An 18,176-nucleotide genomic window follows, 5' to 3' on the forward strand; every position below is an offset into this window, starting at 1 on the left:
TGCAAATGACATATCAGATAAAGGGCTAGTGTCCAAAATCTATAAAGAACTTAGCAAACTCAACACCCAAAGAACAAATAATCCAGTCAAGAAATTGGCAGAGGACATGAACAGACATATCTGCAAAGAAGACATCCAGATGGCCGACAGACACATGAAAAAGTGCTCCATATCACTTGGCATCAGGGAAATACAAATCAAAACCACAATGAGATACCACCTCACACCAGTCAGAATGGCTAAAATGAACAAGTCAGGAAATGACAGATGCTGGCGAGGATGCGGAGAAAGGGGAACCCTCCTACACTGTTGGTGGGAATGCAAGCTGGTGCAATCACTCTGGAAAACAGCATGGAGGTTCCTCAAAATGTTGAAAATAGAAGTACCCTATGACCCAGCAATTGCACTGCTGGGTATTTACCCTAAAGATACAAACGCAGTGATCCAAAGGGGCACGTGCACCCGAATGTTTATAGCAGCAATGTCTACAATAGCCAAACTATGGAAACAACCTAGATGTCCATCAGCAGACGAATGGATAAAGAAGATGTGGTATATATACACAATGGAATACTATGCAGCCATCAAAAAAAATGAAATCTTGCCATTTGCGACGACGTGGATGGAACTAGAGGGTATCATGCTTAGCGAAATAAGTCAATCGGAGAAAGACAAGTATCATATGATCTCCCTGATATGAGGGATAGGAGATGCAACATGGGGGGTTAAGGGGGTAGGAGAAGAGTAAATGAAACAAGATGGGATTGGGAGGGAGACAAACCATAAGTGACTCTTAATCTCACAAAACAACCTGAGGGTTGATGGGGGGAGGGGCGTTGGGGGGGTGGAGTTATGGACATTGGGGAGGGTATGTGCTATGTTGAGTGCTGTGAAGTGTGTAAACCTGGTGATTCACAGACCTGTACCCCTGGGGATAAAAATATATTATATGTTTATAAAAAATAAAATTTAAAAAAAAAAATGGGCAAAAGACTTGAATAGACATTTCTCCCAACAAGATATACAAATAGCACAATGATTTGTGAAAAGATGCTCAACGTAACAATGAGTGGGGAAGAGCAAATCAAAATCACATCTTACACCTGTTAAGATGGCTATTATATTATTATTTGTTAAGATTTGGCAAGGATGTGGAGATTGAAACCGTTATATACTGTTAGTGGGAATGTAAGATGTTATTGATAAAGATTGATTTGCTTCTGCCATTTTGATTTGTTTTTTGTATGTGTCACATCCTTTCTATTCCTCTATTCTTTCTTTCCTCTATTTTTTCTTAAGAGAATACTTACTAGTATAATGTTTTCCTTCCTTGAATTACATTTGCACTATATTAGTTCAAATCTTTTTCTTAGTGGTTGATCTTTAGTTTAAAATATACTTCTTAGTTTATCAGATTATGTATCAGATTTATGCTAACATATCCAGTATAATGTAGAAATGTTATTACTATACAACTCTATCCCTCTTTCCCTTTTGTTGTACTGTTATTATGCATATTCTAAATTCATTGTAAACTCAAAACCATATTGTTCTAATTTTTACTTTATGTGATTTTATATCATTCAAGACACATTAGAAAAGATGCTTTGTTATATTAACTTTTTTATTTACTCTTCTCTGTTTCTCTTAATTGCTTCCTGTGCAATTTAGTCACCATCTGCTGTATATCCATACTCCAATAGCTCTGTTCAAATCCACTTTCTTTGTGCTTTGTTATCATTTGGCAATAACAATTTGTTATTGTTTGACAGCAGTTTGTTGTCAAATATATTATGTGTCTACATATTATAGACCCAACAGTATAATTACGTACATATTGTTTTATACAGGTTTTGTTCAGTTAAGGAAAGAAAGGAGAAGTGCACATTTTTACTGCCTTTTGGAATTACATAATCACTTTTAGCAGTGCTCTCTCTCTCTCTCTCTCTTTTAATGGAGTTGATTTATAGTCTTAGGTCACTTTATTTATCCAAAAGAATGTTGTTTGGTACTTTTTGTAGTCGTATCAGTCACCAACAAATTCTGAGGATGTCTTCATTTTGCCTTCATTTTTGAAATATAGTTTTCCTGGATATAAGATTTTTGGTTGACAATTTGTTTTTTATGCTTTGTATATGTCAACTCACAACCTTCTAGTTTCCATTATTTCTAATGAAATGTCAGTTGTTAATTTTATTGGGTTTCCTTGTAAGTGATCAGTCATTTTTTGCTTGATGCTTTCAAGATTTTGCCTTTCTCTTGAAATACTTTAGCCCCTATGATGTATCTGGATATGGATCTCTTTGCCTTACTTGGAGATCATTGGGCTCCTTAGGTATTAGACTTAATGTTTTTCATCAGATTTATAAAGTTTTCAGCCATGTTATCTTTGAATATTTTGGGGGGGTTCTTTCATTCTATTCTTTTTTCTTGGAACTCCAGTTAAACTTATGTTAGTGTGTCTAATGAAATTCCATATTTCTCAAACGTTGTTAATTTCTCTTTATTTTTCTCTTTGATTTTTTTTTAAGATTTTATTTATTGGGGCGCCTGGGTGGCTCAGTGGGTTAAAGCCTCTGCCTTCAGCTCAGGTCATGATCCCAGTGTCCTGGGACCGAGCCCCATATCAGGCTCTCTGCTCAGCAGGGAGCCTGCTTCCCCCACCCCTCTCTCTGCCTGCCTCTCAGCCTACTTGTGATCTCTGTCTGTCAAATGAATAAATAAAAAAATAAAATCTTTTAAAAAATTTTATTTATTTACTTGACAGACACAGCGAGAGAGGGAACACAAGTAGGGGTGAGGGAGAAGCAGGTTCCCACTGAGCAGAGAGCCGGATGTGGGGCTCAATCCCAGAACTCTGGGATCCTGACCTGAGCTGAAGGCAGACGCTTAACAACAGAGCCACCCAGGTGCCCCCTCTCTTTGATTCTTAGATGCATTATTTCTATTGATCTAACTTCAAGTTTGCTGATTCTTCTGCTAGCTCAATTTTACTATTTAGTGACTCTCGTATTTTTTTTTTTAATTGTGCTTTTGTATTTTTCTACTTGAGTCTCAGGGTAGTTCTTTTATAATCACCATGTCTATTGATATGCTGTATTCTGTTGCAGGTTGTCCTTGTACCATCCTTTGCTTCTTTAAGTATGACTCCTTTGAGTTCTTTTAACTTAATTATAATAGCTTCTTTAAGGTAGTTATTCATCTCCTAAGCTTGACATGTAGGCTGTCTCAATGGCCGTTATTGTTGCCTGTTTTTTTCCTCCTATGTGATTTGCACTTTCCCCTTTCACTGCGTTTGTCATATAATTTAAGAAAATTTGCCAATCTGACATTTTAGGTACTACTTTGTAACAACTCTGGATTGTTGTCATTGTTGCCTTTGTCCTTGTTTACACTGACCAAAATAGAGGTATATCCTGCTGAGCTGTGGAGGGAAGGAACAGGTCTTAGCTCAGAGGACACTGGCTGATCCTATCCAAATGTAACAAATATTCTTGAATAGGTAGTTCTTCTTCTTCTTCTTCTTCTTCTTCTTCTTCTTCTTCTTCTTCTTCTTCTTCTTCTTCTTCTTCTTTTTTTTTTTTGGTATCACAGTGAGATAGTTCTCAGAGATTTTAATTTGTTTTTATTAAATTCACATATATTTATGGTTGTTTATCTGGAGAGCTATTCCATGAAGTTTATCATGACATCATTCTAGAAGTCATTCTCCAAGATAAAATATATTTTTTTAAGATTTTATTTATTTATTTGACAGAGAGAGATCACAAGTAGACAGAGAGGCAGGCAGAGAGAGGGACGGAAGCAGGCTCCCTGCTGAGCAGAGAGCCCGATGCGGGACTCGATCCCAGGACCCTGAGATCATGACCTGAGCCGAAGGCAGCGGCTTAACCCACTGAGCCACCCAGGCGCTCCCAAGATAAAATATTTTTAAGATACTAATACCATCCACCCCAAAGCAGATATTTTTCTTTTTGATATTGACAAATTGATTCTAAAATTTATGTATAAAATTCTAGAAACAACTAGAGTAGTAAAAAAAAAACCAAACAAAAAAACACAACTTTTTTAGGGAAAAAAATGAAATGTTGAAAGAATTACATTCCCTAATTTAAGACTTTTTTTTTAAAAATTTCAAGTCTCTTTTTTAAACATTTGAAATTTTTTTTTCAAAGATTTTATTTATTTATTTGAGAGAGAGAATGAGCAAGAGACGCTGGAGGGTCAGAGGGAGAAGCAGACTCCCTGCCGAGCAGGCAGCCTGATGTGGGACTCCGGGATCATGACCTGAGCCGTAGGCAGTCACTTAACCAACTGAGCCATCCACACATCCCAATTTTAAGACTTTCAATGAAGTTCCAGTACTCAAGTACTAGAATAAGCGTAAACATAGATACAGATTAATGGAAGTAGGTAGTACCCAGAAATCGACCTGCAATATATGAACAATTGATAATTCAGAGGTATGCCAAGGTAAATATTTTCAACAAAATCACTAGAACAAATTAACACCTATGTGGAAAAAAATGAATAGCAGTTTTTATTTTATGATAAAGAAATATTACTTTGAAATTTTCATAGACCTAAATGTAAATGCTAGAATTATATACCTTCTATAACACTACTTAGGAGAAAATTTGGGGTACTTTAATAAAGCAAAGATCCATGACAAATCTCTCTCTCTCTCTTGCACACACATGCACACAAGAAACTTCTATTCTGTGACAGACACTTAAGAAAATAGGAAGGTACATTATTCATTTGGTTTATTAGCTTCTTAAGATTAGATTATAGGGATTCTTTATATATTCTGGAACCAAACCTTTTTTTCAGATGTATCTATTTTCAATATTTTCTCACAGTCTGTGTGATAAATTATTCAAATGGTGTATGTACTTTCTCAAAATTAGAATCTGTTCATCAAAGGGGCTCCTAAAAGTACTTTTATCTGGAGTATATTAAGAATCCTTAAACTCAGATCAGGCAAAAGAAAATATCAAAATAGGTACTCTGCATCCTGAATGTGGATGTTTATAATTAATAATAGCCCTCAAAGCTATTCTTAAGAGAATACTTAGTAGTATAATGTCATCATTATATGACATTGTATGACATTATATACATCATTATATGACATATGTCTTCTGAACTCAGAACAGGCAAAAGAAAATATCAGAATAGGTACTCTGCATCCTGAATGTTGATGGTTGTAATTAATAATAGCCCCCAAAGCAGAGAAAGTAAAATTAAATATCATCAATTAATGAATGAAGAAACAAATTTCCATGTACTTATGAAATGGGGTACTACCAAGCAATAAAAGAAAACATGTTAACTGCATACATTCAGCAACATGGATGACTCTCAACAGCACTGTTCTAAGTCAAAGAATCCCTATAGAAAGTAGCACATGCTGTTTTATTCCATTTATATGAAGTTTTAGGATAGTCAAAATTATTCTGCAGTGACAGAGAACAGATTTGTGGTTGCCTAGGGCTGAGGATATGGGAGATTGACTACAAAAGAAAATTTTGTGGTGATGAAAATATTGCATCTGCATTGTTCTGATGGCTAAATGACACTTATCAAATGCATTTGTCAAAACTCATAGGACTCTATAATTAAAATTAGTTCACTTTATGTTATATAAATTACATCTCGATGATGATTTATAAGGTAAAACAAAAAAGTGAAATAACAAAAAATGTTGCTTTTGGAGAGAAAGCCGAAGTTATTGAATGTCTAACCATATCAACACTTTATCACTATGATTAGAAATCATAGTGAGAGAGATAAAAGTAAAAGACTGTATAATTCAGTCTGAGGAATTGAACATGCACATATGAATGGAAATGTTTAAGAACACTTACAAAAAAAAAAAAATCCAACTACTGGTTGTATCCAGTAAGGAAGTCATTCAATCACTGATGTATTAGATTCCTAATTAGATTTCTCCTTTCCCTTTTTTCCAAATATAGAACTTCAAAATTAATAACCACAACAGATTCTGTAATTTCGATGTCTTTAAAAATGCAAAAAACTGAAATAAAAACACCATTCTAAACAACTTTCAGGAGATATAGTTATTCACATTTTTAGTAATTCAAAATGTTACCTTAAAATAGTGTATGTCAGTTATAATAAACATATTGACTTAAACATAAATCATTATTGCAAAATATTTGTCAAGGTATATCAAACTATTTTGATGAAGCATGTTCTTCTTCTGAAATGAATCATTGAACACAAATCAAAAACTAATGATGTACTATACAGTGGCTAACTGAACATAATAAAAAAATGAAAGGTAGGGGCGCCTGGGTGGCTCAGTGGGTTAAAGTCTCTGCCTTCGGCTTAGATTATGGTCCCAGGGTCCTGGGATCGAGTCCCACATTGGGCTCTCTGCTCAGTGGGGAGCCTGCTTCTTCCTCACTCTCTGCCTGCTTCTCTGCCTGCTTGTGATCTCTGTCTGTCAAATAAATAAAAAAATCTTTAAAAAAATGAAAGGTAAATCAAAGTGATTATATTTCAAACAGAATATTTTTCCAGTAATTTTGTTTATAAATTCTAAGAATACAATTCTCTGCTTTTAATTTGGATGATTTCTAGAATTCAAAGACCAAAGGACAAATTTGTCACTGTATTTTGAAAATCAAATTAAAGGTCTTATAAATGAAGTTATTTTTTTGCACTGAAGAGGATAAGAAAGAAAATATTTTTTCCAATCTAGCGAGATGAATTTTGAAATTGAATCACATTTACCCTCGTTTGTCAATATTTTTTATATTTTTGAAACTCATTGTTTTAAAGTTTCTGGTAGTTTATTTGATCAAATGTCCCCACTTTTTACTTAAAGATATGATAAAATATACAATGATTACTTTAAAAACATTTTTAAAAGGCAGGTAAAAAAATGTAAGGTACCTTTGCTCTTGCATTCAAAATAATAAATGTTTCCTTAAAAAGTATATTTTAAAGATACTTAAGCCTTGAGAATAATTAACTTGCCTTAAACGAAACACTGACTTCAAGAGGGTTCTTTTGCAATCTCCACAGCTGTCTCCCCAACACTGAATACATAAATATCATTCTGGCACTATGGCATACATATAACAGCATCAACATGCTGCTTTCTGACTATCAATATTATTCATGAACTTTTGCAATTAGTTGTGCTTAAAATGAAGACAGCTGTTAAAGTGGAATCTTTTATCATATGCATGCATTATTAAATTTGCTCCAAAATGGCAATAAAACTGTGAGTGATTTCCAGAGCAGAAGAGCTTCTTAAGAAAATAAACAAATATACAAAAAGCAAGCATTTATTGAGCACTTTCTCTTAGCCAGACATTTTGCTAAGTATGTTATAATAAATTACCTCTAATCCTCAGAGTAATACTTCAAGTCAGATATTTTCTGCATTTCAGAGAGAAGAATACTGAAGTGTTAAAATGAAAATGGTTTTCCAGTTTAAACATCTAGTAGTTAGCAAGACAAGCATGTGTCTCCAGGTCAATATGCCTCCAATATTTGGGCAAGGCCCAACATCTCTTCATCCTCATTGATTCTCTCTTCATGAATGGCTTGAATGCTTAAAACTAAAAACTGGGAAAGGAAAAAAGAATTAAGTAAATTTTGGATGCTGCATTATGGGAAAAAAATGGCCAAGACATTTATGAGATGTCCTATCAAAACTTGTTATTGTCCTCTATTATTCTTTTAGAAAACTAAAGAAATAGATTTAAAATTTTAAGTTGAGTACTGATTAATGAAGAAATTAATGTTTCTCCTGAGTGGGTGAAGAGAAAATTAATCATTTTTATCAAGTGTCTAATAAATCAGTATTAGAGGAAAATAAATTGAATGACGAAGACCACAAACATAATTGAGAAAACTGATTGACACATTGCAGGAAAGAACTAGATAATTAATAGTGGTATAAGCAAATAATTTTGCAGCATAGAATGCTTCATTTTAAAAGTATATGCTAGAAGTATAAAATAGTGTAATTATGTTTAAGCTATTAAGCAAGAATTGTATACAAGAAAACAGAATTTCAAACATGGAGATAAATTCCAAGATTAGATACTGCATTTATTACTCATGTATTTTGGAGATAAGTTTTGTGCAACAACTTGAAACCTTTTAGTTTGGCTTCTATATCCACTACTTATAACTTAATACAATTGAAAGAAATTCAGGAAGTAATCCATATTACTATCAGTAAAATAAAATATATTTTAAAACTATTAAGATCATAACTAAAAAACATTTCTAATATTGAGTTCTGAGCATTTTATAAAGCTTAAATTGTGATACAAATGTGACTATTATGAATTTAAATGCATTGAATTGCAAATTCTATGTCTGTTCATCCTAATAGTCATTGTAAAAATACCATTCCTCCTGTTCTCTAGCTCAGCAAGGAATAGTAATGGGTTTTCAATATGAATTATGAAAATTCTCAGAATATCTGTAATTCCACATTAATTTCAATGATTTTTTTACCCTCCTGGAATAGAAAATACCAGTTAATATGTCAGCTACTCTTAAGATTAAAACAGCATTACATTTAGCTAACACCAAATGTTTGATTTGAAGAAAACTATTACAATGTAAGGGGTATATTTATATTTTAAAACACAGACATATTTCTTTTGGCATGATAAACTATAGGTAGTGGTAAATATTTTTAGATATTAATGACTTCCTGTATATCCATAGGAAATAATACTATCACAATTTGAGCATGTTTTAAGTTATCAAGATCTTTCTCATCGAAATATTGGTCTTGAGTGCCTTAATCCATGAACTTATTTACTGTACCACTATGGGTTATTACTTTCCTTAGTAATGTGACATTTGTGAAAATTGGTTAACTCTTACTTAAAAGCTATTACCCTATATGTGTAATATCTGAATTGTAAAAGTATTTTTTTAAAGATTTTATTTATTTATTTGACAGAGAGAGAACACAAGTAGGTGGGGAGGCAGGCAGAGAGAGAGAGAGAGGGAAGCAGGCTCCCTGCTGAGCAGAGAGCCCAATGCGGGACTCGATCCCAGGACCCTGAGATCATGACCTGAGCCGAAGGCAGTGGCTTAACCCACTGAGCCACCCAGGCACCCTGTAAAAGTATTTTTTTAAAAGTAGTTCAAGAATCTTTCTCAATGGAATATGTGAAAAAAGGGAAACTGTCTTGTTTGATATGGCCCCATGTAGGGCTAATTGGTTCAAGTGGGCAGGCCCTCTAATGACTGTATATAATTTGCTAAATGCCTTTACTTTCTAGCCCTAGTACAGTTTAGGGGCTTAGGTTGTTATGAAGGCATATATTTATAATAGGTTTCCTCATCTATAGATCTGTCACAGCCCACAGAATTCTACATGCAAAGATGGTTATTTCTAGGATTCTTCCCAACCTTGCTCTTTGACCAGTAGTAATATGCAACAGCTTTTTAATGAAAACTAAAGTAACATTAAATTCCCTTCAATAGACACGAATTAATACCAAGATGAAAGGATACTGATCATAAAGAAAAGAAAAATGAAAATACCAAGAAGCAAACATGTCATTGTGAAATATAAACCTTTAAATTAGTTAATTGATTTGGAGATGAGTAAGGGATAAAAATTAGTTAGAAAAGAAAAGGCAATTATTTTTTTTTAACTCCGAAGAATTAAGTTGAGGATAGTGAGAAGGGTTTCTTCACCAGAGTCCTTGCCACCCACATGAGCCCTCATACCTGAGCTTCAAGATAGTCCTTCAAACCCACCATTATTCCTCACCACCAAAATCACCCTCCCAAGCTATTGTCATTTCCCAGTTATATTTCAAGTAACCCTTTGTTTTATCTACCTGCATCCATTTAGTCTTTCCCTCTCCAACACATTCTCTAGATTACAAAGAGAGTCTTCTCTCTTATTCATCTAAATTAAAACATGTACATCCTCACTGTCTGATATGTGGGCTCAGCTTTTCAGAGAAGTCTTTTCTGTTCCCCTTAACTGGTTCATTTTCCCCAAAATAGGCTTATTGCATTATAAGCTTCTCTGATACAGAATTTGTTTAAATTTATTTTTAATTAGCATTTATCTCTATCACTAGATTAATCCCAATAATGACTAGAGTCATTTTGGGGCTCAATTCCATGAAATAGGTGGGACTTAACATGGTTCCAACTCTTACTGAGCTTATTGTCAAGAAACAGAGTAACTAGACTAGGGCTTTATATTTGATTAGAGCTCACTAAATATATAGATGACCTTTGAACGATATGAGTTTGAACTGTGCTGGTCTATTTATTTATGGATTTTTGTTTTATACTACAGGACTGTAAATGCATTTTTTTTCTTTCTTAAAATTTTCTTAATATTTTTTTCTCTAATGTTATAAGAATACAGTATCTAATACATATAACACAAAATATTTGTTAATTGGCTGTTTTGTTATCAGTAAGGCTTCTAGTTAACAGTAGACTATTAGTTGTTTAGTTTTAGGGTGTCAAAAATTATACATCGATATTTTGGCTGTATAAGTCAGCACTCACAACCGGCACATTATTCAAAGGTTAATTAACAGGGAAAGAAATGAATATCCATTAACTCTCCCAAGACTGAAACATAGACTCATTTATGTCCGGGTCTAGCCCACCGAAGGAAATCCAAAAGAAACAATAAGAACAATCAAGTTTTATACGTTGGTTTGAGAAATGGTGGCACCTCCCGGTAAAAGTTCCAGTAGCCATAATGTGAAGAAGTAAACAAACTGCCAGTTGGCAGATGACAGTAAAAGTCAAGTTTGTTGAAAGCACTACTTATTCCAGAGTAGTATGGGGAAAAAAGTGTTTCAGTGGTGACCAAGGAACAGTATGGCCATGGAAGAAATAGGAGTGGAAATATCCAGGGAAGAAAGTGCTGACATATGCATCAACGTTGCCCGTGTCAAACTATTACTCAGTTTTATAACAGCCAGGAGTGCTTGGCCGCAATGAAATACTCTGTAAATCGCATTCTTAAATCTATGAATGACCAGTAATAACTGGAATTTACCAGGATGATAGTACTGAGCAATTCCTTTAGAAAAAGCTAAGAGAGGAAAAACTGAACTTTTATCAAACAGCATGCATGTAGGTGGGGAGCAATAGTGGAAGAATGCATTATTTACATCTTCTCTAATGCATTTCTGGTTTCAGTCAGCAATGGTAAAATCTTCCTTATGGAGTTAAATTTCACATAAATACACATCTAAATTTCTAAAGATTCATCTAAATATAACATGCATAATTTCTCCCACAAAAAAAATCACAGACCCATAAAATACCACACTGCATTTATTTTCTGTCAGTCATTATTGAAGGTCTCTAACTTAAATCGGAGGTCATATTTATTCCTCCAGAGGCTTAAAAAGTCAGAAAAATTTAGTTGATTATTTTAGTTTTTAGTTGATTTCATTTAGTTAAGTTTCATTTTCCACTAACCCTGAGAGATAGGGACCAAGACAGCAATATTATCCACTGATGATTGTCTAATAAGCATCTATTTCTTTCTTTCTTTTTTTTTTAAGATTTTATTTATTTACTTGACAGACAGAGATCACAATTAGGCAGAGAGGCAGGCAGAGAGAGTGAGGGAGAAGCAGGTTTCCCGCTGAACAGAGAGTCCGATGCGGGGCTTGATCCCAGGACCCCGATAGAAATGGGAGAAAAGATGTCTGATTTTTGCCTATACATTTTGAAGGGAACTAGGGTGTGACATTTGCTTATGGACGTATGAAAAGGTGCTGGCCACTTAACTGAGAAAGGTAGTAGAGTGCATACAGAAGAGAAAGTGCAGGCACTATTAAAAATGGTTAAATTTAACTGAAGGTAGCTAATAGTTTGCAGAGGGGCCAAGGAAAATTTCTCAGATTTTTCCCATATGACAAGAGAATAAGATCCTATTAAATAATATCAAAAAAGATTTGAGATTTGAGAACACATAACTAGAAGTTAAGAGATATTCTAAGGATAATCAATAATATTAGGAACTGAGATATGCTGAGGTGAAAATCAAAATGCAGCACTGTAGGATATTGACACGAGATGTAGTAATTGTCACGGGGTGGAACCATGCACAGAACTCAAGTAATTAGGTTGGAAGAAGAAAACAGGTAGGGAGAGTCTGAGAGGTTTTTTTAGCTAAATTACAGAAAGATAAGGAAACAGCAAAAGAGAAGGAGATAGGAAAATTTATAGTTTGAAGTGGAAATTATAACCTAGAAGTAATGTTATACAGAGTTGAAAACAGTTAAAAACTGAAGAAAGCTCATCGGATTTCTTAATTAGAAAATGGGAAGCAAATTTCTGTTATGCATTTAAGAAAGTAGAAGCTTTCTGAAGACAAATTTATTTACCCTCTCACAAAAAATGATTCTTATTATGGTAAACATGTTGGACATTTGGACATTAAGTAAAATGAGTGTGAGAGACGAGCACAAGATCAGTGCTTTATTCTTCATGTATGCATGCATCAGACAGACCCTTGATGGCTTTTGGTTTCATAGTCTCAGCACAGAAACGTGTCAGTCACAGAAGGATTATCCAGCCAGTATCCAGAAGCCTATGATGTAAACAAATGTGAAACTGTACTGAGAGAAACATATTTTGAATGCACTGCTGAACTAGCAGCAGCTGTCTTGAAGTAATGGCTTAAGGAGTTACAGGCCTCAGTTGTCAACATTTATAGTGTTCTTCCCAGAAGCAGTAGCATTTTCAAGCATTATATTGGCAGTGACACCTATACAATTTAAAAAGAAAAAAATTCGCTGGATTCAAAATACACAGATAGAATGACAATTTCATTCTTTATAGCTCAACTTTTTGAATTCCTAACATTAATTTCCTTAAAAGAGAATTGGTTCATTAGGGACATATGTTCACATGTTACTTAAATGAAGAAAAGTGTCTTCAAACCGTATTAAATGTGACCAAGAATTGTGAAGAAAATGTATGAGTAGTCTATGCTGAGACTCATCAGCTTTCTCTTTAATCCAGAAAACTAGATAAGAGATGTTCATTTACTAATTGGGGAGCATTGTAAGTTTGTTACCAAGGGGGGCACTTGGAATGAGAAGGGGAGAGACAAAAAAGGCAAAGGTTTGAACAGATGTGAAGAAGTTAAAAGTTCAGTACGATATTGTGCAATGTAATAAAAATATTGAAAGTGGATAGAAAAAAGTAGATGAGCGTTAACGTTCCTAGAAAATAATGGTATAATGCTTCATGTTCTCTAAGGACCTAATTATGAGCTGTTCTGAATAGTGCACCTCAAGTATTGACAGACAGTCTGTTTATATTGGTTCCTAATTAAAGACTCTCCCCTCACACCCCCTAAAAAGGTTTAGCAAAGACATCCTTCAGCACTAACAAGCATACTGTGAAGCCACATGTTGGCAAGCAAAAATAAATGAATTAAGAAATAGAGTTTAAATATCTATGTAGACTGGAAGAGAGAAACTTCTCTATAACTTCCAAGCGAAACAATCTTTTTATTTATCTGTCCAGGTTTCCAGTCATATTTTTTTTATATTTCCCATATTGCACATAAAGCTCAATCATATATTCTTAAACTCCCAGAACAGCATCTATGGTGGGGATGTTTTTCAAAAATTATAATCTTGGGATAAACCTTTATGAAAACAGTTTCATTCTTCAGTTTCTTTGATGAATGCTTTCAATTCAGTTTCTTTGTAGTCATTTCTAAATATTTTTATGTGTCACATGAAAGTGAACAGGAAATGGACAAATTTCTAATTGTATCAGTTTCATTCAAGTAATAATATCATGTCTTGGGAATGTTTCATAAAAGAAAGGGAGTAATACTAACAACCTGGGGGGAAAATTTATGGTCTAATACTTGGATTTCATAAGGGACTAAATGGCAAGAAAAGGAGTGTCAACAATGGAGATAAATTGCAGGAGTATTTTTGAGCCTTAGACAAGTTGCTACTTTATGTCAGTAGTTTTGCTGGACTTTGTAGGCATATCACTTATCTCTAATGCAAACAACAATGAATATATTTATAGTCTCATTTTATATAGGCCAGGATTTGAACAGTCTGTCAGACTGCAAAGCAGCGCTCTTAAAATTTTCACTACTCTAACATTTAGATCTAATTCTTTACGAAGCAAACTCTCTCACAAAAATGTGATTCAGCACAATGGCTGTTCCCCTTGGTTTCTTCTAAATGAATTCAGCATCATTTGTTTGGTTTGAAACAGTGCTGATTGTTTTCATGGCTGGTATTAACTCAACCATATCAGCTGGATCAGTCTTATTAGGATTTGATTTTTAAGCAAAAAAAAAAAAAAAAAATTTTTTTTTTTTTTTAGGTTTTGTATATTCTTTATATTCTGCTATGTTCCTTTGTATTGCTCTTGTTTTCTGGTGTTTAATTAATTACTCATAACAATGAACATCATTCCACCTATTTGATCATATTGTTTGCAGGATTTACCTTGTTCTTTTAAACATTACAAAATATTTAAACATTATAGAAACAGTAATATTTAAAAGCTGTAACACATTAATGGCTTCCCACAAGATGAGCTAAAGTACTGGTAAGGATTCTCAATTTATAGATCATCCTGAACTAAACAACATAAAAATACATTTATCAATCTTGGGAGGTGGAGAGGAAGGCATATTCCGGACCTACATTCCCAGCATCGAAGTCTACATTCAATAGATAGAGTAATTTTCAGCAGATTGTTATGTGTTCTAAAGAAAAGACACAATCAAGAGCCATCCACCTATGGAATTAAATCATTTAAAATACAGCAAAGCTTTCTATTCCTCAATGCAAATGTCTTTCCAGGGTAGTTTTACCATGGTGACATTTGGCTGAAATGAGACCATTGGGATCCAAACATACTCCCAAATGTAAGTAAAATTTTTCCTTTTAAAATGTTAACATGTTTTCCAGTCCTTTCTTACCATTTCATACTGAAAATGAAAGCACAGTTTTCTTGATTTCTCTGCCAACAGGACCTAATTTTAAGTATTTAATTTTCTGAATGTATGTTATTCTTCTAATATAAACGTAGAATTAGAATCATAGAAACAAAATGGTTTAAAAGGCCTTTCAGAGTTCACCAAACTTATCTGCCTGGAAGTTGGCCTCTTCACCAATCCAGGCATCTATTTATCTATATTATTTTAAGGAAAACATTTCCAGAGAATATTACATCAGCAAACAAAATCCCTGTAGAACAACCTCTGAGAAATTTCCATAATTACACTTTTTAAACACTCTCCCTCCTTCCCTGTGTCCTTTGCTTCCTCTCTCCTTTCCATTCTCTCTCTCTCTCTCTCTCTCTCTCTCTCTCTCTCTCTCTCACACACACACACACACACACACACACACACACACACGCTAACCTTTTCTAAGATGTATTCTGAAATCTTCCCTCCCTCTGTTTTTTCATCCATGTTTCTTTCTTCTCCCCTCACATTAACGAGATGTAGTAACAGTAGAGTTTGAAGATTACCTCCTTAGCCCACAGTAATTTGATAATTTTTACACACTCTCACACACACCCCTCAAATAGTGAAGCTAATAGCTCCATGCCAATCTTGGTCTTTATGGGCTAACATGAATATGCTCGATTCAAAATACTCTCCAGGGGCCCCTGAGTGGGTTGGTGGGTTAAGCCTCTGCCTTCGGCTCAGGTCATGATCTCAGGGTCCTGGGGTCAAGCCCTGCATTGGCTCTCTGCTCAGCAGGGAGCCTGCTTACCCCTTTCTCTCTCTGCCTGCCTCTCTGCCTACTTGTGATCTGTCTGTCAAATAAATATACTCTTTAAAAAAAAAAAAAAACCTTCAAAATGCTCATCCATAAGCAGCCAGACCTCAAAAAACAAGAAGGACTTCCTTTTATTCATTCCTTTTGTACATATTACTACCTGAGATTTCTTTCAGGTTGGTTCGGCATTGAACAAGGCTGATCTCGAATATGTCTTCTAACCTCAAAAAACACGTACAGTGTATTGTTTTCCCTTTCAGTAAATCTGTGTTATTACTCTTGGTTAATTCAGTATGTTACTCCAAAATCAAGAAAAATAATTGATTAAAAGCTGACGTATTTTAAGTTGCATTTGTCTTAACTTACTAGAGTTAAAAGAGAATATAAACAAGACAAATGCAGGGATGTTTTGATTGAACATTTATCATTTGATAGCACACAATTAAAATAAATTATGTCCTTAAAAGTGTTGTGTTCTTTTAGAAGTGATGTCATAGCAGAATGATAATTCAGACACTTGAAGAATATGTATGCACTAGTCAGTAAAGTTACTTATTTCTCATATTTCATACCTAGACCTATGTTTAATATTTAAGAACTAGCTGTTTTTTGCCAACATTATAATATTATGTTCCTTCTTTTTGAAGGTAGAGATTAAATTTATCAATTAGAAATCCCCATTCTGTATTTCCTAGAAGAACGATAACCTTAAGAGAATATAATGCATTTGAATTGACTTGAATATAATTAAATTTAACTGCAACCTATGTTTTCCTTTTAAATAAAAGCTTACAAATGGAAAACTACGTGACAGAAAAACATTTAAGTACGGCTGGTTCTGTACCATGTTCTCTGAAATGTGATTTGAAGGTCCCGAGTGCAATTTATTCTGTCTAAGCAAAAATTACTATTAATGGTTTAGTAGATGGACTGTTGATTTGTGCCATTGCTCAGAGATTATTTATTGTCATAGAGTCATTGAAACTACCTTTGAAAGTATTCACCTTCCTTTGTATAAATTCGTTTCCTAAAATAGTACAAATGTACAAGCAAAAACATTTCCACTTCCTTGTAAAATAAAAATTCATTCCCTACTTATAGGCTTAAGATTGAGTTTTATGATTAAGATACTTATCTCAATAATAATTTTCTCACGGACAATAACTCCAAAGGGAACATGACATAATTTGACTGCTTAAACAGCTTTGGAACATATGAACTTTCAATGTTGGGATTCTTTTTATATAATATTCCACTTCGATGAAACGTGAAACACAAAGATTATTCTCGCCATGTACTTATCTAATAGATCATCTTTTTTTCATAGTAATTACATCATCAGTCAGATACAATGAATTAAATATATTGAAAACACAAGAACAAACTAAAGATGGATTAAACTCTACTTTAAACTGTAGCACAGACAGCATCTGTCCCAGATCTGCCCCAATCCCTGGGCAGGTAGAACTAGGGATGACAGTACTTTTAATTTTGCATTGCTCTTTCTGGTTTTCCTTACATGCATGTTGATGAACTGCAGGAAGGAGGTCATGGAAAGACTGAGCAGCCTGGAGTCTGATTCTTCCCACTTAAGAAATGGGCCTGCTTGCCCACCATTCTTGTTCTCGCTCCCTCTGCCCATTTTCCAGTTGTGCCTCTGGTTTCCGTCGATGATGGGGCTCCCACCCCCCAGCTAACATCGCTTGGCTCCATACCTGTCTGGGGTAGTAGTTTTACTCAACAGGTCTTTTCCCAGCCTCCCACACACATGCTCTCTGATGGAAAGGTGCCTTGTCATTCCCAAAAGAAGCCCATGGGCACTCTCCCTAGCTTCTTTGCTGATCAGGGTCATCCAGTGCCATGGTTTGGGTAAAAAGAACTCTGACACTGCCTTTTGAGGAGCAGGCTTGGAAGGAGGGGGCTTCTTCCCACCCACTGTCACCCTCTGCTTCATCAGGTCCTGAGCAGTCGGGCCACTGTCCTGGCAGGTTCCTGCGGCCACCTGTCCTATCTTTTTTTGTACCAGTTAAGCTCTGGGGCCCCATCTGTGGTCATTTTGTCTGAATCTCTGCCTTACTCTTTTATTCTACCAGCTGTTTTACATAATGTTGCTCATGGACTATTTATGTGGGGGAGAAGAAGTGGAAGTAAACCTATAAATATATATTTTAAAATAAAATAAATCTTGGAAAAAGTACTGCCTTTATGTGTGTGTGAAGAACTCTTATGAAAAAAATTTTAAAGCTTTCTTTATGTAATTAATTTTCATAATTGTTGCTCAGTTTTAGTCTGCTGCTGTTTCCCTCCATTTGCCATGTTTATTCACAAAGGCTTGGTGTATTTTTGCCTGCATTTAATCTTTTGATGTCTACTTTAATCCCTACCATTCCCATG

Source organism: Lutra lutra, chromosome 3, assembly GCF_902655055.1.
Source record: "Lutra lutra chromosome 3, mLutLut1.2, whole genome shotgun sequence".
In the NCBI taxonomy this organism is placed as follows: domain Eukaryota; kingdom Metazoa; phylum Chordata; class Mammalia; order Carnivora; family Mustelidae; genus Lutra; species Lutra lutra.